Genomic DNA, 26505 nt, shown 5'->3' with positions numbered 1-26505 from the left:
AATCATAGAAATGAAATGAAGTTGTCTGGCTTGGAATCCTTGCAACATTCCTGCAAGAAGGGCTAACCTCATATTACAGACTGGAGACCAAGAACCTATGGTTTGCCTGAGACCACCTAGTTTAGCCAACCTGGTGCCCTCCAACCTGATGTTTTGGAATATTATTATTATATACCTGCCCTTCTCCCTAAGGTCCCAGGATCACAGAATCATAGAATCTTACAGTTGGAAGGGACCTTGTGGGGTCATCTAGTCCAACCCCCTGCAGTGCAGGAATCTCAGCTAAAGTATCCATGACAGGTGGCCACCCAACCTCTGCTTAAAAACCTCCGAGGAAGGAGAGTCCACAACCCAGGATGGGTTACAACAATTTAAAATACAATGCTGAAAGCAATTTAAAAACTTACAAAGACTACAACTCCCATCAGGCAATGTCATGCTGCCTGGGGCTGATGGGAGTTCTAATCCAAAGCATATTGAAGGTACCGGGCTGATTTAACGGTAAACACCAGCAGCACTTTATATTGAACTGTGAAATGAACTGTGAGGCCTTTTAGCACTGGTTCCGGCAGCTATGTGGGACATGCCCTTCAACAGCTGATACTTGATAGATGTTCACTCCAAACGTCCAAACTAAGGGAGATTCTACACACTATTTTTCACCTGATCATTGTAAGCAACATATTTTTCATTAACATCAACAGGCAAGGTGGGATATTACAGTGATACCTCGGGTTGCAAATGTTTTGGGTTACAAACACTTTGGGTTACAAACTCCGCTAACCCTGAACTAGTATCTCGGGTTGAGGACTTTGCCCCAGGATGAGAACGGAAATCGTGCAGCGGCAGCTGGAGGCCTCAGGTTAAGAACGGTTTCGGGTTAAGAATGGACCTCCGGAACGAATTAAGTTCGTAACCAGAGGTACCACTGGTGAATTTTGCTCTTAACAGAGATGGGCAAACTGTGCCTCTCCAGATTTTGTTAGACTACAACTCCCATCATTCCTGACTGTTAGCCATGCTGGCTGGTGCTAATGGGAGTTGGAGTACAACAATATCCAGAGGCTCACAGATTGATCTATAATATAAAAGGTAAAGGGACCCCTGGCCATTAGGTCCAGTGGTGGCCAACTCTGGGGTTGTGGCACTCATCTTGCTTTACTAGCCGAGGGAGCCGGCGTATAGCTTCCAGGTCATGTGACCAGCATGACTAAGCCGCTTCTGGTGATCCAGAGCAGCGCACGGAAACACCATTTACCTTCCTGCCAGAGGGGTACCTATTTATCTACTTGCACTTTGACGTGTTTTTGAATTGCTAGGTTGGCAGGAGCAGGGAACGAGCAACAGGAGCTCACCCCGTCATGGGGATTCGAACCGCCAACCTTCTGATCGGCAAGTCCTAGGCTCTGTGGTTTAACCCACAGTGCCACCCGCGTCCCTTTTGATCTATCATATAGATTGGTCTATAATATAGGTTTTGTACACTGACACCATGTTACATTAAACTGTGGTGTCTTCTTTTTTAAGCCAACGAGGGTGAGCTACTCCAGTCATCCAGACATTTCCAGGCTGCAATCCTGTACCCATTTACCTGGGCATCAGTCCCACTGAACTACTGAGTAGACATGCATAGGATTGCCCTGAAAACCTGGTTCCCCAAATCAACAAATCTAATTCATAATACATACCTTTCTACACCTAAATCACACGGGGAATAAGAACAGTCTCCCCTGCTGCATTGTGTCAGCATCTTTTCAGTTCCCCCAAAGTGGAGGGTTTTTTAATTTGTTGAGAAGCAATCATTTTTCATTGGTATTTTGCTGCTCTCCTCAAAACTTGCACCAAAAATTGCATGTAATAAATTTCTTGCAACAACTTTTTACTATTATTATGAAGAGGGAAATCCAGAGGCTTGCGATTATTGTAAACCCCTCTGAGTCAGCACAAGAATAGAACAAACTTGTGAACTTGTGAACAAGCTGGTGTGCTATAAAATAATGTTGCCTAAACAGGAATCTGAATACCAGACACACAGTCAAGGCAAAAACTTTTCCCCACCATACAATACCCATTGTCATCAGTAAGAGCAGCAAATGCGGGTGATGCTTCATTTCAAAGGGAATCGAAATGATAGATAATGTTTTAGGTAGTAAGAGACTGTTAGTCCCTTAGGGGAATGTGGGAGAACACAAGCCTTCAACGTCCCACACAAGTTTCCTCAGGCAGAGCATAAAAGTAGCAGATGATATACCTTTTTCATTTCTTCTGGGGAAATGTTATGTGAAAACTTGAAAGCTTCCACCCTCTTCTGTCTCTTCCCTGGGAATGTAAAAAAAAAAAAAAAGGTAAAGGACCCCTGGACGGTTAAGTCCAGTCAGGTCGAGGGAGCTGGCGTTTGTCCACAGACAGCTTTCCGGGTCATGTGGTCAGCATGACTAAACTGCTTCTGGTGCAACGGAACACCTTGATGGAAACTGGAGCGCACAGAAACACTGTTTACCTTCCTGCCACAGTGGTACCTGTTTATCTACAGTGGTACCTTGGTTTAAAATCATAATCCGTTCCGGAGGTCCATTTGTAAACCAAAACAGGTTGTAACCCAAGGCGCGCTTTTGCCAATGAGGCCTCAGAAATTTTTTGTTTGTAATCCAAAAAAAAAGGGGGGGAGTTAATCCTAAAATAGATTGCAAATCGAGACACGCACTTCTGGGTTTGACGTGTTTGTAATCCAAAATGTATGCAAACCAAGACGTATGCAAACCAAGGTACCACTGTACTTGCACTGGTGTGCTTTCGAGCTGCTAGGTTGGCAGGAGCTGGGACAGAGTAATGGGAGCTCACCCTGTCACAGGGATTCAAACAGCCGACCTTCTGATCGGCAAGCCCAAGAGGCTCAGTGGTTTAGACCACAGCGCCATAGCTCAGTAGCAGAGCATCTGCTTTCCATGCAGATGTTCTCAGATACAGCACCTGGCATCTCCAGGTAGAGACGAGAACATCTCTAGTCTGAAACCCTGGAAAGCCACTGCCAGCTGACTCAGTGTAAGATGGCTTTTTCTGTAGGGAAGGGCTGTAGCTTAGCGGGAAGGGAGTCTGCCTGGCATGCAGTAGGTCCCAGGTTCCATTCCCAGCATCTTCATGTAAGGATGGAAAAGAACCCTGGACAGTCACTGACAGTTTGTGTAGACAACAGTGAACTAGACTGACCAATGGGCCATCTCAGAACAAGCCAGCAGCACCTGTGCACTTTGTTATTTACTCAGCTTGGGGATCAACCTGACAACCAGAGCCTTCCAAACTTTTCATGTTGGCAACACACTTTCTGGACATGTATCATTTTCCCGAAACAACAATTCAGTTTTACTAGCAAACCAGAGGTTGAACTAGCCCCTTTCCAGCCCCGGGAGGTGCATTCATGCGACACACCTACACATTGCAGCCGACACCCTAATATTTGGGAAAGCTCTTGGCTACTAACTCAACAGGTGCTATTTACTTCCAATATCAAGCTTTAGGGCTGCTCGTGTTATGTGGAGAGGGGACACAGCTCAATGGCAGAACACGTGATTGTATGCAAAAGGTTCCCAGGTTCAGTCCCTAACATTTCCAGTTAAAATAGGTCAGATAAAATGCGATGGGCAAGATCTTTGAGAAACTGAAGAGCTACTGCCCGTCTGAGCAGACAAGCCTGGGCTGTATTCATAAAGCAGTTTGTTCCATTTCCCTGCTAATTTCTGCATCCTATTCGAGCCACTTCTGGAAAACTAATGGAATATAGCACAGGTTTAGCATTCATTCCTGTGTTATTAGATTCCAGGCCCCTTAACCTGGAAAATCATGGGAGCAAGGTGATGAAATTTGAGGGGTCATACAGTTCTTTCATGCTGTTTTCATAGCAGAATCATGGGGGGGAATCAGGAGGAGGTTAGCAACGTTGTCCGACGATGCTTGTCATTGTCACACCGTGTGAGTGAAATTTAGAGCGAAAATCCACAGTAATGGAACAGAACAGGTACTTCAGTGTGAAAGGGACATTAGAAAATGGGTTGGGAATGCAGCCTGATCCAGATGAACAAATCGGCTGCATTCGGACGTGAGGTTACTGGTGCTAGTTTTACTGGTTATAATGCTAGCAGTTCTGTCCCAGTATCTAATACTCCTTTTACACCACAGTACCTGGAATTGTGGCTTTTTAAAAATCAACATACGGTCACGTGGTGCTAAATTATAAATGGTAGGAAAGGGGTGTACACCAGATGGCCCCCCCCCCCATGAAACAAATTCAGTTGCATTCATAGGGTGGTTCATTCCATTTTCCTGATGTTTCCCTACCTATTGATTTCTGCAACATCACAGTGCAAAAACCACTTCCAGAAATATAACCGATTATAGCACAAGTTCAGGACTCATTTCCATGTCATTTGCAAATGGAGTCCCACCCCCACCCCCACCCCCTGGAAGCAAATTACATGGGTGTGAGTGCTAAACCTGCGCTGCACACCTCTGTATTTTGGGATGTGGCTTTTATGCTTTGTGAAAACTAAAGCAGAACGCAGACATTTGCTCTTAGGGAAGCATCAGGAAAATGGAATAGCCTGTTGTTTGAATGCAGCTTTCGTCGCATCAAATCACAGTGTATGATTTTTCTGAGGTAAATTATTTTTTTAAAAAAAACAATTAACATAGAAACAGATGCTACATTTCCACTGTATTCGTCTAGGGCCTAGGGCTTCAGAAGTGGCTTTTTACATCATGTGAAATATCACATAAAATGCACGAATTATCAGGTAACGAAAATGTCAGGAGAACAGAGCAAAGTGCTGTCTGAATGCACCCATACAGTCCCACCCAGCACAAAACAGTTCCCTGTGTTTTCCTAAGGTCCCAGGTTCAGATTTTGATAAACTGCAGTTAAAGGACTGTAGATAGCTGGAGAAGGGGAACACTTTTCACTGCCTGAGACCCTAGAGAGATACTGATAGTCAAAGTAGGCAGTACTGGTCCAAATGGACTAATTGTCTGAGCTGGCAGGAAGCAGCTTTCCACACCATATGTTACTTTAAATTTTTAAGTATTGTTACAAATAATTTCCATAGCATTTGCAGGTGCTCAAACCTCTGTGACCGTTCTTGTCTTGTTCATCCTTAGAGCCCCCAGATATGTCCAGGTTGAAACCTAACATCCAAGTCACTTTGGGTACCCAACACCAGTAGACTTATTGACCTAAAATTAAGCACTTCTTCCCCATCCTTCCTCATTCCTCTTCAGGAAGCAAATAGGCAATATATCACTTCTCAACTTCTTGAACAGCCCTTTTACTCGCCTCTCTGCTTTTCAATCGCTATCCCATTTCAACAAAACTTTTGAGAGTCTTCGTCCATTGCCATTTCTTTTGACCAGGTGTGTATGGTTATCATTCAGGTGTTTGCTTAAGCAACTTCTAGGTTTTTCTTTTAAAAGTTTAGACATATAAAATCAAACCCACGGGCTATATTTGGATGTCCACACTGGGTCAAAGCGAATCAAAATGTTTTCAGTGCCTTCAGGTAGACTAAATTAATTCCACCAACCCAGCTAGGGAAAATGCTATGGATGGAATCCTAAGCAGACACTTGAAATCGATGGGATTTCCTCTTCCATGTGTGTCTCTGTGTGTGTTTAAAGATCTGGGCAAAACAATAGGCATCGAACAGCCCCAGATTCTTCATTCCTCCTGCTCAAGAGGGGACTGCAGTATAGGAAATGATCAGGTCGGACAAATGCAACCCTTAAGAAACCATTTTTGAAGAAGTTTTTGCAGAACTGTAACAATTTATTCAGTGTTAACAGCTTGAGTGCCACAATCAAATTCCCCCTTCCCCCTCTGAGAGGAAAAAAAGAAACTGCTTTTAAAAAAATAATTGTTTTTTTTAAGAGAAATTTCTAGGAAGTTTTATCTGCATTTTGTTTTGAGCTTTCCTACAGCCATTAACCCAACAGCTGAAGATTTGTGATGAAGGTGTAGCTCTCTGTTGGGACTAAGGCAGGTGTGATGCTTAGCTGGGAAAAGCTTTAGAAACCTGAGTTCATGATTCCAGGCACTGATTTGTAGCAATAAATATTTTTTCAATAATAAATAATATGTGCCAATATTACACAGGTAATGAGTTTTTTTTAAAAAAAAAAATTAAAAATTAACAATATCCATTTGTTTAAAGTTATTTGTTCAGATTGAGAGAACATGTCATTTTTTTGACAGCTTGCAAGATATTAATTAGGATGTGCCTGTAACATTTTAATCAAAGTTGCCATACACACACACACACACACACACACACGTGTGCTTTCATCTTACCTTTCAACTGATAAAGAGGATTTTTGAATGGTTTCAACATCTTTCATTCTCATATACATATAAGAATGTTGATGAACATTTTTTTTTGTAACCTTTAATTGATTTCAACCAGAAACATTCCATGGGAATGTGTAAAAAATAATAATAATTCAGGAATTAATGCTTAAGATTTTCAGGGTGAATTAGTACAGTAGTGAGTAAACGTTTGAAATTTCTTACTAATATTTGGTGGTGATGGAAAGCTACTTCTAGTAAAGGAGACTTTAAATGTCAATTAGAACAAAGCATGTTCATAATCAAATAAAAGACATTGCCCACCTGGGCATGTTGAAACCCACTGAAATGAATGGTACAACAAGGTACAAGATCTCAGGCATATTGATTATCAGGTTTATGAAAGAAAATTTGTTTTCTTTTTGAACAGTCTACAAAGGAGGACTGTAGTTGTGAAGATTTAGATGGCTCAAATGGAAATTAAAAGAAATGGATGAATACATCACAATAAGGTATTCTTATTATCAAAAAGATTTTTATACAGCCCCTCAGCAGTGCTTTCAGGTCAATTTAAAAAACCCAAATTCATTGCATATTAATTGAAATTGAACAGAAACGTTTAACTAAACTGTGTTTTTGGTACCCTGGTTATTTCCAGAGATATTTTCATGTAGAAAAGCAAATCTCCTTATAAAAAACTGAAAGAAATGTCCACATTTTAAAAGAAATGGCAGCAATATAAATGTGCCATTTTATTAGTATAGTAAAAATGACCCCCCCATAGGTATTTCTTTCATTTGCCATATAAGCTAATGAAAATGTCACAAAGGGGAGGAAAAGTTATTTTCTCATGGACTTTTTGGGTACTAATTTTTGGCTTAAGAAGCAAGTTTCTACCCTGAGATAAATCCATCAGACTTCCCTGCTGATTTCTTCTTCTTCTGAAGCTATCAAAATTATAGCCACACAGACAATTTTGTCATATGATCTAAGCAGTGATCTTCTCTCTACAAGCCTCTCTGTAAGTTGTAGTGAGGGTCAAACTGATAAGTCAACTCAAACATTCTGGAGAAAAATATGTTAAGACTCCTAAACCTTTGCATTTGTGGGAAATGTTGGTGACTATAATGTTTCTGTTCCATGCTGCTTAGGGTTAGGTATTTATTTGAACAAGGCTAACTACAGATTCTTGAAAAATAAGGACTGCACAGGCAAAAGCATAAATCAAATCCTATTTTTAATTATTATTATTTTGATAAAAGCTGCCATGAATTGCTTGCTTCAAAATAAACCACAAATATGTACTGGATTAAAATTAAAACAATTATTCAAAATCTGAACTTCATTACAATTACAGAATTTGCTGTAGTGGTCTTTTGAAAATGTTTGGCTATTTCAGAATACAATTGTTTTTCTCCTCCATAGGCGAAACCTCAGTTTAAAAGGCTTGAAAGTTGAGTTTTTAAAAATATATCACACATGCAATTTCGGCTGCAAAGGGGTGCTTCCTTTTTTATTCCAAAAAGGCATTTAATTTGTCATTTTTTCCTTAAATCGTTTAAAGCAAATAATAGCCTCACAGTAATAAATCAGAGCTGAAAATAAATTATTTAGAAAGGGTTTCTTACATTTACAAATCTTTTCAGGTGGAAAAAGAAAGAAAGATGCTTCTTCAAATTTTGCTGAATTTCCCCAGGTTACAATGGTTAGAAAACAATTGCTACAACATAAAAATGAATGTGAACAAAAAAAACAGAAGACTAATTTGCTTTCAGAAAAGAAATCACAGCAAACACTTTAGGCACTTCCAAGTTTGATCCCAAAGATAATATTTTGCACAAAATTAATTGCATATAGAGATATATTTTTTATTAAGTAAAAGATATAAATAGTGCTAGACAGGACCTTGAAAAGGGCAGTTTAAACCATTTTGCAGCATGTGGTTAAAACAAGATATTTTAAAAAGAAGTTTCTGAGCAAAAGGGGGAGAAGCGATGTCATGTGCCTGAATACATGAAGCAATACAAGAGTTTTCTCGCATTTGTAGCAAGTGCTTTTCTTTGCAAAGTCAAAATGAAATTTAGGACAATACTTTTTGAGTTCATTTTGTAACACCTCCCTTGTTGATCAAAGGCTTTCTGAGCATCCTGCAGTTCAGACACCCCTGTGTGTATGTAGCAAAGCCTGGAAAAAGCAGAGCTCCATGGAAACAATTGCTTACAAAGATCATTCAGATAGGTTTGTGCTTTAATAAAGAATATATCTAATTCACTTTTCTATTCCCATGTCAAAGCTGCACGATATTTCTGTTAAGTCCCCTTCCTTCCTTCCCCAAACTTGCCCGGGTTTCTCTTAGAAAGCAAGTCAAGTATAATTACTTACAGGTGAGTTATTCCATCCTAATGAAATAGCTATATGAAACCAATGTTATGAATTGAAAGTTAGATGCCAGAAAGGAATTGATTTATTTCTCCAATGCTAACCCCTTCCTTTAAAACCATTTAACAACCATTCCCTCCTTTCCTCACTAGAAAAGAAATTAGGGCATAGAAGAAGGAAGGGGGGGTTATCACAAAGTCCACTTAAAAGCTAGATGAGTATAATTTAAGCGAGGATTTTTTTTATTTTTTTAAATAAAAAACCCCACATGCACACAAAGAAAAACAGACTTGGAAGGTTAAAAAGAGCTTTAAAGTTACAAAATGGGAGCCCCTTTCTCCTCAAAGCTCAATCTGTCTCACCCAGAATTTGCTAGCAATTCCTTGCTGCTTACCTTTTTAAACAAGTAGAAAGATTAATTTACTTTGGGGTTTTTTAAAAAGGTTTAGTTGGCTCCTCCCACTATATTTCTGCACCCCCCCTTTATTTCTTTTTTAACTATTTAAACACTGGGATGGAGTCTACCCAAACCCAGTCCCTTGCCACACTGCATCAGAGATTGGGAAGTTGTTGTGAAAGTGAATTGGTGACTTCACAACACAGTCACACTCTCAGACACACAACCTCTGGCCACAAATGCCTCCTCCAAGCGGACATAAGGATCTGAGCAGCGGCTGTAAAATAAAATAAAATAAATGGTTTTTTTTTCAACTTTGGCGAAAGTAACATTATTCTTTTGTTTAGTCAAAACTTGAAGACTTTACATTCTCTGCAGTGTTTTACAATACCCCAGGCTTGTGTTTTTTTGGGGGGGGGGTAAGGTGGGGGTGAGAGGAGAGAGTGGGGGGAAGAAAGAAAGAAAAGGAAGGTTTTGTTTTGTTGCCTGTGTTTTATAACTTCTACCCAGAGTCCTTGCCTATTGATTTTCCGACACATGAAAGGGATTTTTTTTTTTAAAAAAAGAAAGAAACAACAACCCCAAAAAAACAGGCTTTCCCTGGGTAGGAAAAGGTGAAACCACCCACTCAGAAGGAATGCAGTGGCTGCAATTAGAAGCCAAGATTCAACAACAACGAGGAGATACAGGGCAAGGGGGGTCCCCCACCTCCCACAAACAAGGCATCTATTAAAACTCTCAAAAGCCATCAATACTAATCAATGAGACCAGTGGCTATTAACCATTTCACTGCCTGGTGCTTCCACCGCCCTTGCATGGCTAGATTTCCAAACACTCTCTCTCTCTCTCTCTCAACCCCCCCCCCCGGCCACTATCACACACTTTTCTCACACTCACTGAGTTCACCCTCTGCTGCCGCGCACACTTTCATGGCACAGAGGAAACCTGCAAGCCGTTTCATGTCGCCCTCCCCATCCACGCGCGCGGGGGCGCGCACACACACCCCCCAAACCGGATGGAGCGCACACACATCCAGAGAGAGTGTGAGAGAGAGAGCCATTAAGTGAAACCAGCTTCAAAAGGGGTCGTTAAAATGGGTCGCCGGTTGAGAAAAAAGGCAACTGGGGCTTGGTGGGGGCAGCGTGTGAACCGATCCCTCCAGCAGCAACGCCAAAAGGAGGCGGAATGTGTGTCGGTGGGAGAGGGAGGGAGAGAGAGAGTTAGAGAGGCAAGGGCTTGCTTAGAAAGGGCAGCACCGAAGGAGTTAATCGATGCCCAGGGCCTGAAACAGAAGTGAAGGGAGTTTTCTTCTTTCTTTCTTTTTTTCTTTAGGTGGGGGGTGTAAAGAAAGGAAGGTAAAGACCTCCCCATTGGGGGGAGGGGAGGGAAGAGTAAAGAGGGAGTGAACATTGGACTCCTATGGGGGGGGGGGGAGGTTTGCCCACAGAGACTTGAGGAAGGTTTGCGATTTCAGGAGTTATTTTAGAATTAAAGGCATTATACTGAACGATCATCCCCAAAGCTCAGAGAAAGGGGGATGTATCGCCTGGGCATCATTGATTTATTTTGTTTTGGGTTTTTTTTTTGCATTTAGGAGTCTTGCGTTTCATGCTGGATCATCGATACTGTAAAGAGTGACTTGCCTCTAGTTTATTAACTGGATAATGCCCCTCCCCAAATTCCAGATGTGCGTGTGGTTTGTGGGGAGGTCCAGAAAGCTAAAAGAAGGTGCATACTTTACGCAGGTCCTAGGTCTAAGCAGCCTTAGAGATGCGAGGAAGGGGGTGGGGGTTAAACAGGGCTTTTTTTGTCCTCGTTTTGCTTTGTGTGCACTTACTAAATGCCTCATTCCCCCCCCCTTTTTTACACATCATTTTCACATTTCAGAAGGGCTCCCTCCCCAGTTCTTCACTCATACAGGTTTGCAGCACAGCAGCTTCAGCCTACCTCATGCCCAAATAAATGAAACAACAGACGCTGTTCTGTGGAGATATTTAATTTGAAGGTACCCTTCCCCCCCCCAAAAAAAATTATGGATCAGCAAATATTGATAGGAAATGCATATGACACACTTGAGGTTGTCTGTATCTCACTGTCTTTGATTTATAGTAATCATTGGTTGAAAGAACTCTCAGATTCTACTCTCTATACTTTATTTCCAATCTAATCAGGAAAGGGTTTATTAAGAAAATAGCTCAGTATACACCCTATTATAGTAATTAATGGTATAACTAAGGACATGATTTGAGCGTGTAGGGCACACTTTAAAATCTTAAATGCACCGTTTGACAATTTTTTAAAAATTTAATAAAAACGTCCCAGTCCCAGACATATTTTTTGGATGCAGGGCTAGCAATTTTGTGCTTATATTGTTTAAAAAGTAACAACCCACATATTTAGTTACAACTTTCTAACATGCAACACTTATTTTTGCGACATAGTATTAACATCATCTAATTCAGTAATACTGTCAGCAACATATGTACAAAGTATTCCCCCCATCTAGATACACACACACACACACACACACACACACACACACACACACACTTGAATGACAGACTGTTCAAACAAAATGGTCACGATCCTGAAATCAAAGAGTGTGGGAGGAAGACTAAGATATATCCATTAATGTTAGGAGTACCTGCTTTAAGTTGAGAAAGAATTTGGAAGACCACAACCATACTTTAGGGAAAGGGGAAAATTTGGCCAAACCTGCTAACTTTTACATATTAAATTATACATGATAGATCACAATATCCTATATAGCAATTTCTCCTCTCAATTTTTGCCCTCAAACCTGCAGTACCAACCAGTTTCCTCCCTGTGTTTTCTTGAGGTCTCCTCCTCTTCAAAATATTAACAATGTTTTTCAGCCGGCAGTTTTTGTACTGAGAAGCCTTCGCAATAATGAGTCAGGCATGAGTAAACATAATGTAATGTTCTCTCCCCAAACTGATTTGGTAGTTTAATTCACAATACGTCTCTGCCCTGCCCTGGCCCCTGTCTTGCCCAACTATCTCCTTTCTGAGTCTAGCACCCATTCATAACTTTTTTATCTTTGCATCTAGAGTGAAGAGATGGGCGTTGCCTCATTTTGTACATTTTCTTTTCCACACTTCTTAATGGTGGGAGGTGGTTGAGCAGCAGCTATAGGTTTGTGCTGGCCAGTGCAGCAGACAAATGAAAAAAGAAATAGAAACAAACTTTTTTTTTTTTAAAAAGAAGGCAATAAAAAAAAATGGTTAAAAGATATTAGTGTGGCAGGGGTCTCATTACAAAATCAGCCATGCCTGCCTGCCCTAGACTGAACAGTCATGAGGCCTTGAACTGAGGCAGATAGAGAAAAGCAAACATCTGGAAACTCCGCCCTTATGACATCACATGGAAAGACCCTACGCTGGAGGGGGGGGGGAGGAGAGGGCAGGAAAACAGTCTACATTTTCTGGAACAAAAACCCCAATGTGATCTCCACTCATAGCCTGGATGTATTCTACGATTTTTTTAAAAAATTACAAAAAATAATCTGGATTTTAATAGATTTAGCTGCATTCCCAACATCATGCAAAGAGGGGGGAAAAGAGGAAAGATTTGAGTTCTTCCCTCCCCTTGTGTAATTAGGTCTAGAACTGAAGAGGAAACTTTTGAGCGTTTGAATAACTCTTTTAACTGGGAAGGTGGACGGGCAGAAAAGGAAGGAAGGAGAAAGCGGGAAACAATTATTTATTCGCGTCAAATGCATCCTGAAATTCTCCTGCACAAACCCCATTTAGGTTTACCCAGAAGAAATTCTCTGTGGAGTGTGCCTTTTGTTAACAGATAAAAGGATTTTGCAATCTCAATTTCTTGCATGAGAGAATATATGCTTTTTTGCTGTTGTCGCTGCAAACGTGATGGGAAAAGTAGGCTTTCTCTTTCTCCCTCACCCCCCGCGCCCCTTCCCCAGATTGTGAAGTTAGGAATTCGCTTTTGGAAATGCAAACCACCATTTCCCTCCTTACCCCCCTCCCCAACAACCACATGTGTCACTAACCATACAACTCTGTAGTAACAGTGCAGTCCTATGCACAATATTGAACCAACGGTGGAATCCGATGCTTTTACTCAGTACTAAAGTTGCCATTGTTCCTTCCTTGTGAGTGTGTTTAGGATTGCAGTTTTTTTTTAAAAAAAAAAACCTGGATTCCTTCAGATAGGATGTGCAGGCAGAAGAAGCAAAAGAATGAATGAATTAATAAAAAAACAAGGACAGAGCCACCGTGAGAGTCTGGGCATTCTTTTTCAGTTTAGAAAGAACAGGGCAAATAGAAATTTGCACGTTTCCTGAGACTCCATACCAGGTTTAGGTTGCAGTTTCCTGTAGCCACACTTACCCGGGAGTCAGCCCCATTGAATTCAATGGGTCTGGCTTCTGAGAATCTATGTCGGGGACTGCTGAGCAGAAGGGGGGGGGGGAATGGGAAGCAATTCAAACCTTACCTGTTGCATTGTGAGGTTTAAAGAACAAAACTTTGTGGCATGCAGGACTCAGTTTGTCTCCTCCGCACAAAACACGCACACAAACATTGCGTTGCAATTGCACAGAAAATATGAGAAGGAAAAGATATATACCCCCCAAAATCGGAGGGGATCCAGGAGATGCGACAGCTGGCCTTTCACTCATGTTTTTCTACCCCCCCCCTGCAGTAAAGTGACATCAGCTTCTCCCCCCCCCAAACTTCCTAAGAAAGAAGAAGTTATATGATTCTTGTTTGGGGCAATCTACTGCAGACTAAGGACCCCAGAACAGTTTCTGTTCTCTCCCCCCCCCCAAACTTTCAAATGTCTGCCATTTTGGATTCAGAAACGTTTCCTAACAGAAAGAAGAATCCTTCTTGAATTTCCCCGCCTCCCCCCCCGTCCCTCCCCGCCCTTTTGAATTCACGCCCTGCCTTAGATCAAACGTTTTTTTGCTGATTAACTGCACAATCAGGTCCCTGCAGATCAGGCAGCAGAATGTAGGGGAGAAAAGCAACCTCTTTTCCAGGGAACAATACCATTATTTCAGCTCCATTGGACAGGAATGCGAGATTTCACAGCTCAATGACCCTCATCATTCCCATCTCCCAAAAAGAGAGAGGGAATCCAACCCAAACCCCATTGCTTAAATGTCCCCACCCAATTTCAACCCAAAAGCCCCTTCACATTTTGCTATACAGGGCAATCATTTTTTTGTTTTAGAAAAAATGCCATCAGACCTCAAAGGTGCAGCATTAAAAATGTTGCTTTCTGTTGTTGTTGTTGTTTGAAACGGTCTATATCTTATTTGCCCAGGACTCTTAATTTACTTTTCTTGGGGGAAAGATATAGGCAGCAAAGACTGCAAGAATTTCAGATCAGATTTAAGCACCATTTGGGGTGAGGGAAAACATGCAAGCTAGTATTTTGGACAAAAGTACACTCCCATGTCCCCATGCCATAAAATAGTCATCTGAAATAACTTTTTGTTCTTATAGAAAAGATTTTAGTTCAGATTCACAATGTACAACACGACTGGATTTGCAAAGAGAATTGTTTGAAAAGGGGAAAAAATGCATTTCTGGAAATCAATTGGTTTTTGTTTGGGGTTGTTTTTTTTAAAAAAGAAATTGCACAATCCTTTCTATACATTCCTGGGTTCTGAACAAAATTAAATTGGATTGAAACCTTGGAGGAATAATTGTACAGCCACGTGGAGGTATTGTTTTTAATGGTGGTCATAACTCTTTCAGCAGCAAGAAAAGTCAACAAACTTCTGAATTGTTGTGTTTCATGCTTGCTTTTCTTTGTTTGTATAGAGAGCAGCCTTTTTATTAGAAAAGGAAGGGTTATGGGAAGACCTGAGCCCCTCCAAACTTTTAATATAATAATTATGCTTTCCATCATGCTTCATTATCAATTTTTGCAAAAGAAAATAAATTGAATGTTGGAAGAAGTATTGAAAAGACCGGCTATAAAGTAGAGGATCTAGTAGATTGCAATTGAAACGAATTTGGTCTTATTAGATTCTGCATGTCTGAAGTTAAACAGGCCAGCGACTGTTCTGTACAACTCGGTTGGGAGAGAGAAAAAAATCATTGTTTTCTTTTATAGAGTCAAAATTAAAGACAACAATGCTAACAGCTTAGCAATTTCTTTATTAACCATGTCGAATCTCTCTGAAGTTTGCCTTCTGGTACTGGGGGAGCAGGGGGGAATCACTTAGAAAAACAGTTACAATCTGTTTGGCAAAGGAAAAAAAACATCCCTGTGACCACACCTCTTCGCTAAAAGCCGCTTGGAATTAAATGGCCCTCCAAACATCCACCCCTTCAAACAGGATAGGGAGAGGGAGCCTTAGAAAATAATATTTGTACAAGTTTTTTCTCTCTGTTCGCCTTTGATTTATCTGTTTACAACCGGGACCCCCTTAGTTGAAACACACACATGCACACACACACACACACACACACAAAATATCAATGAAAATCTAGTTGAAGAAAAGGCGGGCAAAAAAAGTACAGGGAGAGAGAAGGGGGGGGGGATTTGTGAATGGAAGAATGTGTTTGTGCATTCATTGTTAAAATAAAGAGTTGCTGTGACGCGACAGTCCGGGCCGGCCAATGGGAGATGGGATGATATTTTTAAATGTCCCCCGTGCCAGCCAATGGGAGAGGCGGTGGCAAAGACTAGCGCAAGGAAGGACCAATGGAGAGGGAAGTATGCTAATGGAGAATTTGGTCAGGCAGGAGGTGAATGTCAACTAGTCAAAGATGGAGGCTGGAGATGGGAAGCCATGAGGTTTGTACTGGAGGGTTTCTCCCCTCTCTTGTCTCTCTCTCTCTCGCGCTCCTTCCCTCCTTCTTCCCAGCTCCTCTCTCTTTCTTCCCTTCTCTCCCTCCCTTCGACGCCCACCCGCAGACCTGGACGGGGGAGAAGCCGGGAGACGCGAGCAGCCAGCCAGCCTCTTGCGCAAAAGCGCGCAGATGGAGTCCAGCCACCCCAAGGCGGGCCGCGGGCCGGGCGGGGAGAGCCGCGGGCCAAAAGTGCGCGGCTTGCCTCTTCGGCTCTCCTTTGGCCAACTTTTGCTCAGCCCACGGACTCGCCTCCTGGGATCCAAGTCTCTCTCTGTCTCCCCACCCCCCACCGTCTCTGCTCCCCACCCACCTATCCACCCACCCACCCACCCACTTAGCAACCTACCCAGCGCCCCCTCTCCCACCCAGGTACCATTCATAATATATATATATATCCAGTGGAGGGGAAACCCCTATCCTTCTTGCATTGGTCTAGATCTGATCTCTCTCTATCTCCCTGGCATCTCTGGTGGGTGCAATGATCCTTTCTCTTTTTTTCTGGAGCTGTTTTGTGAGTAGCATCCGGGTGACTGGGCGGAAATGGCGGGAGCTCAAGGCTAAAAAAAAATGGGAAAAAAGAGGAAAAGGGGGAGGTGCAGAGGGGGTGGGGAAGAGAAGAGGGATTGCAGGAAGCGGGGGGGGGGGTGGTTGGAGAGAGAGAGAGAGAGAGAGAGAGGGAAGGGAAGGGTTTTAATTCAGGGTGTTAGAAAATGAAAAATAAAAAGTGAAGCCGGAGGGATCGGGGCGCGCGCGTGTGAGTGAGTGAGTGACTCTCGTGTGGCCCGGGTGGGTGGGTGGGTGGGAGTGGGGGGGAAGGCTCGGCCGCGATGGGGCAGCTAGGATGGTGGAGGGAGAGGCGAGGGAGGGTCTGCGCGCTGTGGGGAGGGAGCAGGCAGAGAGAGGGAGGCGAGGAGGCAGAGGAAGCCCACCGGCCAGGCCTGAAGCGGAACGCTTATTTCTTTTCTTTTCTTAAATGAATGTATTTTATATTTACGCTGAAGGTGGGGGACTTGCGAGGTTTTTTTGTGACTGCACTTTTGCATCCCAGGTTTCCCTTTCCTTTCTTTTGGAGGGGGGTGTGTGCTTGCGCGCGCGCGCGCGTGCTTTATTGTATGTTTCCTCCTCGCCCACTCTTTGGAGAAAACAAAACAAAACTCGACTTAAAACCTGGAAAGGGTGGAATGAGCCCCAAAAAAGAAGCGGAGAAAGTCCGGTCGTGTGTTGCCTTCCCCTTTCCCCAACACCCTTCTTTTAATATTTATTTATTCCTTCTCCCGCCTTCCAGATCTGAAATCTGACTTTACAAGGAGGTAGGTGGGTGGCTTTGAATTGTACTCTACTCTTTCTCCTCCTCCCCCCACCCCGTTTCCTTTTTTGTGTGTGGGGGGTGTGATGGGAAGAGTCATCCCATCCTGTTTCGGGACTTTTAAATTATGACTTTTTTTTTTTTTTTAAAAAAAGTCTGTTTTCTTGTTCCCCCTTGGGGTGGAACTGATTTCGCCTTCTCTTCGCTTTTGGAGGATCTGTCGATAGGGAAGGATTCTCCAACACCCTCAACTCCCCCCCCCCCCGTCAACTTGCATTCTAAGAAAAAATAATAATCTGCCGATCATTTTTCTTTCTTTCGCGTTTCTTTTTGCCTTTCGACGAGGCTCCGCAATAACGTTACAAAAGAGAGTTGAGGTTGGGCTTTCTCGTCTGGGCGCGTGTGCTGGAATTTGTCGGGTTGTTCTGGAGGAGTGAAAGAAAAATACTTCCCCCCCCCCAAGGGCGTAATTTAGTCTCTGGGCGATCGGGAGACTCAAGTGTCCCGTTCCCCCATGAGAAGTTTTTATTAAGGGTGTTTTGGAGCAACACACAGAGAGGGAGAGGCCGTAGGGGACCCGCAGGATCGGGCCCGTCGTGCCTTTTAAATGGGTCTTTCGATGTCCCAAGCGCGGCGAAGCTGCAACTTCCCACTTTGCGCTTTGGAAAACCTCGGACGCGCGGAGAGGTCGGCAGTCTGGGCTTTGGGGGGCCTTTTCACCGATGTAAACATCCCTGAGAAATGGCAGGAGGGAGGTGGCCCTGGATCTGGAAAATGGGCATATGGGGGGGGAGCAAAGGAGAAGCCTAGATTTCTACCCCACCCCCCTCAACAGCCACCCCCAACCCCCCCAAAACGTCGGTGGCAGGAAGCCTGGAAAGGGACTTGGTGTTCGCTCGCTCTGCGCGCTTGGGAAGTTTTCATCGTCGCTGGGCGCCTGGAGGTCCCCAAGAACGTAGCTGGCGATGGTCACTTTTAGTTGAAAGGAAGTCCTTTCTCTTTTGCCTGGAAAAGAAAACGTGTTCTTTTTTTTTTTTTAAAGAGGGGTGTGGGTTGCACCCCCCCCCCCAGTAAACACAGCAAGGCGATCTCTATTCTGTATTTAGGCTGGTTGCGTATTTAAATCCCGTCGAACAGAAAAATCTTAACGCGCCGCTTCGGCGAGCGCCGAGATTTTTGAGGATCGACAGTCCGAGCGGTGCGCGCGGGTGTTTTTCGATGGTAGTTCTTACACTTTGCCCCAGTTCGGCGCAGGGTCTCCTATCCAGCGTGTGGTCTTCTCTTTTCTTACAACATTGTGTAAGGAAAGCTCCCTTCACGATCACAGTCCCAGGGCTGGTGGATTACGAAAGCTTCTTCCTCGGGTGGAAAATGCATCTTTACCCCCTCCTTGTCTAATTTTTAATTCCTCCTTCCACCTCTCTCTCTTTAAAACTCTCTAAAGTCTACAGAGTTGCTGCTTCCACTTTTCCTGCCAGTGCGCGGATCTCTTCCTGCAGCAAAGAGGCAATATAAATAAATGAAATGCCCTTAAGGAAACCAGGAACCCGGGATTAATTCAGCTGTCTGACTAATTTGCCCACCTCTGCCCTGTGAAAACTTGGTGCTGGCAATTTAGAAAGCAAACTATTAAAAAGTTTGGGACCCGCTTTTTACTAGCTGGGACAAAACGGAAAAAAACCAAACCAAAACAAAATCACCCTTTCCAATAGCCACCTTGAATGAGTCTATTCAAGCCCCTTGCAAATGTCTTGATCTGGATGGAATTTTCTGCACAAGGCTATGAATGAAGTGTAAGGTTGGCTCCATGGGTTTTTATTTAAATTGTTTAACTTTTGTGTGCGAGGAGAGAGAGAGAGCACAGAGTCACTTGGTCATTTTGGCACTGATTAAACTTTGTAAAAGGTTGCTTTAGGCTGTATCCCACCCCCCTATCCCAGTATGAAATGGTTGAGATGAGAATTAGGCTCATATTTGTAAATACCTACTGTATTGAACTTCGGATATCCAGTTGCCAATAGCTGTTTTCATTACCATTAAGTATTTCAACAGAAAAATAGATGTGTTAGTACAATGTGTCTGTTTGCAATATATGTTTGTGGTGTATAGAATCTTGCATATATGTCTACTCAAAAGTAAGTCCCATTGTTTTCACTAGGGCTCACTCTCAGGTAAGCGTGTACAGTATAGGACAGCAGCCTTATATGGTTAACAAAAAAACCCCCCAACTGCTTACAATAATGAGTCCTTTTATAAATGTTATATTTAGAACATCTATTTGGAGAAGAAAACCTTAGCCCCTTCCTGTGCACTTCTGCTGGAAGTAAATTCTGTTTACATCAGTGAGGCTTCTTCTTAGTAAATGATCTAGAGCCTGAACAGATGAATTTGATAGTCAGGAAACATTATTGATCCAAATAACCACCGTTAAAAGTTCCTAGTCTAATAGCGTCTTTTACTTAATGACACACCAGCCTCTCGCATTTGCTTTATATTGCTATCTGGAGAATGTTTGATGGGGAAAGCTCATCATCCTTATTTTTATTCCTCCTATTCCTTTTATCCAGCATAATGCTGCTTAAGTAGTTTTTCATTATTATTATTATTTTTTTTTAAAAAAAGCAGCAAAGATGTCCCTGATTTATATTCTGGAAGAACTGCTTATTTTTTATTTTATTTTTTTAAGTATTGCAAACATGATGAAGAAGATTTCCCCACTGTATCCAGGTGGTTGATATTGTGTGTATGTGTATGTGTGTTGTTTGCTGTTTCCTTTTTGCCGTGGATCTGTTTTAAAGGAAAATCTCACCTGGAAAAACACACACACACGCCTCCCTCCGAGAAGTCCCTTGTGCCTAGTGGGAACTCTTGCTGTCCGAAGCCCTTCTTCTGTTGTACTACTGGCAGTTATGATTAGCAGTGCAATATTAAAAGGGCATTGGCTGGCAGATACAGACCCTCCCCTCTCTCCAGAATGGCCAACTGTAGGGACCAGGCTTCCTCCAGAGTATTTATGCATATGTGTGGGGGGAAAGAATATTAAGATTTGTTGCATGTAGGTATGTCAATGGAACCAGGACTCTAGCGTGCAACACTCCCCCCCCCCGCAAAAAAACCCCTTTTATGTGTTCTGTTTATTGTGTAGGATTCCAAAGGGGAATTGGGACACCCTGTGCTTTAATTCCCACCCACCTTTCTGTTGTGCCTCTCGTTAAAATGTTAATAATGGCGGTTCCTTCCCTGTAACGGTGTATTGATAAATGCTGTGTATGTTAAGATAGCCAACCATCTGCTTCGTATGTGGCTGAATTTTAAATGCTGTTGTTTTTGATTTGCATGGTGTTTGTTTTGCTTTTTTAAAAAATAATATATATATATATGGGGTGTGTGTGCTCTGGTGGTGTACTCTTTAAAATATACTGTAATTGTGCAAACGCTCTTCAGAATGATTCCGGGCTGGGTTTTTATAGGGTGGCACATTCTTTACAATACCACACGCAAACCAATTGTTTTATTATTCCACATCCTGTAGGCGTATAGACAGGTCTCTTTGGGAAAATGCTGTGGATTCCGCAACATTGTTCACAACACATTCAAAGTGCTCTTTTTTTAGTTTTCAAATGTCTGTGATGCTGAATTGGGGGAAGAGGTAGAGGGGGACTTCAGTGTAATTGGGTCATTTTAGAAAATGTTGGGGGAAAGGCTGATGAAAACAAATCAGCTGGGAATGTATTCACTATTTATTTGCAATAATGTTTGACTTCTTCACTCCAGAGCCTGCCTTTGCTATTGAACTGAAATGTGCATATTCTGCAGCATATGGTATAAAGTTAAAGAGAGGATCCCCATAACCCTTCCTCCTGGTCTCATTCCATAATTTTCACTGCAATCTTGTGTTATGTTTACTTGGAAACAAGTCCCCAAAAGCTCAAAATTACATCCTTTCAGATTTGTGCATAGGATTGCAGTAATAGACATGATTTAAAATAAAAATATGCACAGCCAAACAAAGCTGATAACCTAGGAATTTGAAGTAGCTTTCCACCCACCCAGCCCTTTGCAACAGAGAAAATTAATGGTATATGCACCTCCATTGCCTATGTTACAGCTGAGTCCTGTTTTCCTGTAGTCCGTACGAAAGAAAAGATACACAATTAATCTGCTTTTCTGTGTGTTTGTGTCCTTGCTCTAACCTTGACTAATGATGATCTCAGATAAAACTTGAAATCATTCTGATTTTGATTTTATTGGGGATCGCCAGCCCTGCCAGTTATTGTGTTGCAACTATCTCTTGTATTAACAAATCCTTGTTTTGTTTTTTAAAAAAAGGTGTGTGTGTGAAATCCGAGGTTAGCTGGATACAATGCCGTGGTGGGCTGCTGGGACCGCTGGCTCTGACAGTGTTGCACTACTGTCTTCACAAATTAAGCAGTGCAATAATATTGTCAAAGCATTTGGTTCCAGTCCTCGTACATCCTTGCTTAATTATGACCAGCCCAGTGTTGCAGCACATTCTTCACTTTGCTGGTTGCTGAATCCTATTTTAGCAAGACAAAACGTCCCCGTCCCTCCCCTTTGACTTCTGAGGACTTCCTTCTTGTTTAAAAGCTTGATAATGGTCTTTTTTGGTGGGGGAACCTAATATGAAACCTGGTCCAAAATGATGAAAGCACCCAGTTTTTATTTTAATTTATGTTAAGAGGGTAATTTGTTCCTATTAGGTTTCTGGTTCTTGGTGTGGCAGTACACAACTGTAGGTGTTTGTTTGTGTCCAAAGACAGTGCAAATGGTCAGGCTACTGTGAAATACCACTTTTCAGAACCAGCCCTTGACTTAGCTAGGTCTGCCATGTCTTCCTGTGCTTTGTTCCAGGGAGATCTGAATGAATTTGGTGAAGAGATATAGTCTTTTCGTAAGTAAAGCAAAATCTGTATCTCACAGAGTTTTGATTCTCTGGTGGCTGCTTTCAAAGTTCCCTTTTAGTTACGTTTGACAAGCAGATAGGCTTTCTATTTATTTGTTTTTTAAAAGTGGAATTATTAGTGAGGTCAAAATAATCGAAAAATCCTCCTTTTCTAAACAAAACAAAACCTATCCTGTCAATAGAGGTGCTACGTACATAACAGGATCTATGTGCAATGAAAATCTGTGTGTTTTTTTCAACAATCTGGGATGTTTATCTGAATCTTGGAGGCTTATAAACAGCAACGTGGTGTTAAGAATCGGTCTCTCTTCATTAACAATAAGTTGGGGGTGGTCACTGAAATGGCTTCGACAGGCGGTGGAATGTTTTTGAACAGCTAGGAAGGGGGGAAAGGGGCATTGGAAGTTTGGAAGTTGGGGGTGGGGAGAGAAGAGGGACCCTTTTTGTATAACTTCTGAAAGAGAAAAGGGAGAGGGGTGGAAAGAGAGATGTGGTAATGCTGGAAATCGGATCTTTGTGGGTTTGCCTTCTGGCTGGAATGTGCAGATAGACCATTTCCAGAAGAAATTAGAGCATCTTTTTTCTATCGTTTGTGCTGCATCTTTAGTGTAGGGCAAAGGTGAGGAACCTGTGTCCCCTCCAGCTGTTCTTGTATTGTAACTACCATTTTCCCTGACCCATTGGCCGTGCTGACTGGGGCTGGTGAGAGTTGCAGCCCAGCAACTTCTGAAGGGGCACAGGTTGCCCCACCCCTGGCTTAAGAGAGTTGTGTGTGTTGCTCTGTCAGAATCCGCAAATGCTTTAGCGGTGATCTTTGCCAGCCATGCTTTTCTGTTTCTGCATATGATGTCAGGGGTCAGACATCTTCCTCTTTCAGATCAGTATCCTGAAGGGGGATCTATGGGACCAAAGTGTCAGCGGCGCTTGTATTCGAAAAAGGATTCGGCCGGAAAGGCATCAGATCTGGCGTGCAACCTGTTGTCTCCCATTTTTGTTATTTCACTGTCTGGCAAGGGCTGCAATCCATCCCATGCTTACCTGTGAGTAAAGCCCACTGAAGCCAGTAGGACTGAACTTCCAAGTAAACGTACCTTGGACTGAACTTTGCTTTGAGGTACACATCACGTTCCGGGTAAAACTGGTCTGAAAAATAACAGCTTGCTTTGCACCTAAGGAGTTTTCTTTCCCTTTTACCATCCCAGTCCTGGATTGGCTATTAAAACTTGGATTTTGGCACGTAGGAATTTCCAGCCCTTTGCCTAGCACACCCTCAGCAGAGAATGCGTTTTTGCATTCCTTTTATCTTCAGTCATTGCTTTGTTGCCATAGGTATGCTGCGCTCTGTCTCGACTCATAATCATACTTATCAGTTAGCAGTTTTAAAGCACTTTTCTCTATTCCAGCCTCCCTTATACCTAGTGTCCTCCAGTTCAGGGGTGAGGAACTTGTAGCCCTCCAGCTTTTGCTGAACTACAGTTCCCATCCTCCCTGACCATTAGGCATGCTGGCTGGTGCTGATGGGGTGGGGTGGGGGTTGCAGCCCAGCATTATTTAGAGAGCCACGGGTCCCCTTTCTGCTCTATAATTGGACTGCATCTCCAATCAGCTGTGGGCTGGTGGGAGTCGTAGGTTGCATCCACACAATGCATTTAAAGCACTTCGGTACCACTTTCAAAAGTCATGGCTTCCCTGCAGTTAAATGTTAGGAGCTGGAGTTCCTAGAGTGGTTTAGCAACCACTCCTCCCCAGGGAACTGTATCTGTGTCAGTGGAATGGGGGGGACGCGACGATTTCCTAACAACTCTCAGCACCCATAACAAAACAACAGCTCCCAGAATCCTTTGGGGGAAGCCATTACTGTTTATAGTGGCATGCTATACATGTGAATGTGGCCTCAAGTTAAGTTTTGGGACCAAGGAGGGATTTTGGTTGTAACATTTAAGTCCCACACTCTTAACCACGACACCCCACTGTTTTTTAGGGTCAGTAGGTTAAGATATCTCCATGGAGGGAGGCAAAATGGGTGGGTGGGGAAGTTACCCGAGGCCTTTCTGGAAATGGTCACATGCCGCTGTTAGAAGTGAAACCTCTTTTCGGGGGGTTCTTTTTAGGTACAGGTTTCAAAGGCTCTTCTATTAATTAACTTTAGTTCAGGGGTGGAGAACATCAGGCCTGGGAGCTGAGGCGGCCCCCAGGCCTCTCTTATGCGGCCCTCAGCAGCCAGGCCACACCCCTGGTAACTTCGAGGTCTGATAATGCTTCTCTCTCTCCTGGCTAGAAGAAACAGAGGGCTGCTTGAGTGTAGAAAGCAGTCATAAAATTCACATTCATTGCCCCACGCATTTTTGCTCCTTAACCCAGGCCACCACTGGCAAGCGGCCCCCGTAAGAGAATGTGGCCCTCAGCCTGAAAAGCGTCCCCTGCTCTCTGCCAGGCCTGTTTGCACCCATCTGCCCCGTCTCGCCTCGCAAGGCGCCCCCACTGCCCTTGTTGATACGAGGCGTGTTGCACATACCTGAGCAGGCCTCCCGTTTCCTAGCAGTTGACAAACTGGTCTGGCTGAGTCACGATTGGAAGGGGAGCCGAGCGGGAAGGAAGCAGAATAGAAATGCCCAGGAAATAATGGGCAGGTAGTTTATACAGGTCGTAGAATCGCTCTTTCCTAGCTTCAGATTTAAGTGCTTAGTATATATAAACACCTTGCAGAGCCTTGATGGATTTAGCATTGATTTGATCTATGCTGGAAGGCTCTGGGATTCTATTATTATTATTATTATTATTATTATTATTATTATTATTAAATGAGTCATTATAATATGACAAAAGCTTGTCTCTTGTGGGAGTATATAGAAGCTGGGAGGATTCCTAATGTATCTAGAAAAGAGACTTTTCTAGTCCAGTTTAGTGGGAGATGGAGGTGGAGGGGTTGGGAAACAAGGCCTTTGCAGAAATGGAAATGTGGATGTTTTTGGAGCTGGTGTGTTCCTTTTTTTATTTTTTAAGTGGAACAAAGTTCATCTGTTCTGCTTTGCTGCCAGACTCAAAACACGAGAGAGATTATCTGTAACCTCCTTTTCCAACCTGGTGCCCTCTATAGATGTTTCGGACTACGAACGCCATGTTGACTGGGACTGATGGGAGTTGTAGTCGAAAACTGGTGGGAGACTGCTGGAGAGTCTGAGTAGGGCTTTCTTTGTCTCTCCATCTCTCTGTGTGTGTTTGTGTGTGGTATGAAGTCTTTCCTACCTTTTAAAAAAAGAAAGGTGCAGCAGTGGCTGCTTTGAATTTTTTCACCGTGCCCCTTAAACCCCCCGAGCCTCAATGATTCATTGAGAAAGTGCATTCCAAGAATCTGCAACTCTTGGGAGTGACTCTGAAAAAAACTATATATCGTGGTGTGTGTTTTAAATAAATAAAAAAATTAAAAAAGGGAAAATGCAGGAGGGAACCGGATCTCCTTTTGAGAGGGGTGTCTGTTGGGGGAGGAGAAGGCTTCCTGAGACACTCTGAAGATGGAGGTTCTGCATTCCAGAGGTGGCTTATTTCTGACCCTGGCTAGCCAAGGAATTTCACAGTGAACAGGAGAAGGGGTGGGATTCTTGGTTGGGAGAGAGAGAGAGGCGAATGGGAGGGGCGCGAGGGGCTTCAGAAGCAAAGGGCCCCCCTCCTGGAGTCTATTTACAAAGGAAACTCTCTCTCTCTGTGTGTGTGTCCATGTCTGTGTGTGTGCCTGCAACATTCCTAGATTTGTGTCCGATTCAGCAGTGGACTTCAGGGGGGCTACTTGGAATGCAAGGAATCAAATCTGCCTGAGGTGGCAAAGGGTGATGGAACCGCTTCCATCCTGTTATTGCATAAACTTGTTAAAGAGAACCCCTCTCTTCTCTCTCATTTTTAAAAAAGGAGCATGCGTAGGATATCAGTACTTGCTGAGGAAGGTTTGACTGTGTGTGTTTTTGTGAAGTTTTGACCTGCCTACACAGCTTATTGGGATGGCGGATGAAATCAGATGGATGATACGTACACATATATATTCAGGAGCAAAATGGTGTTTGTTTGGCCGCGTCTTCATCATCCTGTCCCTCCACTGAGGAGGACATACTTTCTCTCTGAGTCATTGCAGTGGCCAGATTCTTGCCTTTTAAAAAAAAATCACGCACATGGGTGGTTTGTGGAGAGAGGGGAGGTTTCGGCATGAGGGAGGGAGGAGACCTGTTCCTTTCTTTAGACTGAGTTTCCATTGTGGGGGGATAGGTGGGACATGAAACAGAACGGCTGCGTAGTAGCAATATTGTTAACTAGCGCTAGGAGTGCCCA

At 43.1% G+C, this 26505-nt stretch overlaps 2 long non-coding RNA genes across 2 annotated transcripts in view; both read right to left on the bottom strand.

Moving 5' to 3' along the window:
• The window catches only part of LOC309330943, a 316600-nt gene that overhangs the window by 147041 nt on the left and 143054 nt on the right, over positions 1-26505 (bottom strand). The gene's annotated exons all lie outside the window — the stretch shown is intronic.
• Positions 18353-23708, bottom strand: LOC309330608. The gene is made up of 2 exons (XR_014151509.1): positions 23280-23708; positions 18353-18757 (listed from the first exon to the last, which is right to left on the bottom strand). It is a non-coding gene; the product is annotated as an uncharacterized lncRNA (long non-coding RNA).

The sequence above is a fragment of the Podarcis erhardii genome (assembly GCF_964252035.2).
Source record: "Podarcis erhardii genome assembly, chromosome: 15".
In the NCBI taxonomy this organism is placed as follows: Eukaryota; Metazoa; Chordata; class Lepidosauria; order Squamata; family Lacertidae; genus Podarcis; species Podarcis erhardii.
This window is presented reverse-complemented; position numbering and strand designations above follow the sequence as displayed.